Consider the following 919-nt stretch of genomic DNA (forward strand, 5'->3'; position numbering starts at 1 on the left):
AGCGCGAACAATACCCGTAAGGGTATCAGAACACTTTACAAGGGGGGCGGAGGGGTGGGTACATCAGTACAAGACAAAAATACAGTGCATTTACAGAAATATAAACATTGGCGAGTAATAAATATAGAAGCACGATTTAGTTAGGAGCTCAGATGGAGGTGGTCTAGATCAATAGAATAGTTCAACAGGTAGGTTCGATCGATATGTAGTATGGTGACGACAATCAGTCTAACCATTTAGACATTAGGAAGGATCTCACCTTTGATTTGAAGGAGGCAGTAGAGTGAATCAGACACATTTTCTTCGGAAGAGAATTTCATATTTTTGGTGCGATGCCTGAGAAAGCCGATACATGTTTTCTTCTTGCATAACCTCTGAGGTTTCAGTAGCATGGAGCAGCTGCTGCACAATGTTCTACATTCGCCAGATAGTTCCCGCTTATGTGCTAGGTATCTTGGGATGTTGAAATGTATGGCTTTAGGGTTCATGCACGCAATTTGTAGATGAATTTGTGCTTCATATAGGAGCCAGTTTAGGGATTTTAGATCCGGGGAGGTGTGATTGTTTCTTTTTGATGCGGTGATGAGTCTGGCCGAAGCGTTAAGGGAGGTCCGTAAAGGAGCCAGTTTGTATCTGGGAAAGCCACTGAGCGTGGCGCTTCCATATTCAAGTCTCAGGATGACTAGGGCCTGAACCACTGATTTCAGATCATCCTGGGGGAGGACGGGTTTGAGTTTCCTTAACATGCTCATCTGGTAATTAGCTCCTTTGGTGGCATTGCTGATGCGGTGCTGCATGCTCAGATGTTTGTCTAGTATAATTCCCAGAGATCTCGCAGAGTCTAGAAGGTGTGGATAACAATTGAGAGCAGTTGGATGTTTCATCCATTGGTTGATCTTATGATTGAGTTGGGGTGGAG

This window comes from Triturus cristatus, chromosome 7, assembly GCF_964204655.1.
Source record: "Triturus cristatus chromosome 7, aTriCri1.1, whole genome shotgun sequence".
Classification (NCBI taxonomy): domain Eukaryota; kingdom Metazoa; phylum Chordata; class Amphibia; order Caudata; family Salamandridae; genus Triturus; species Triturus cristatus.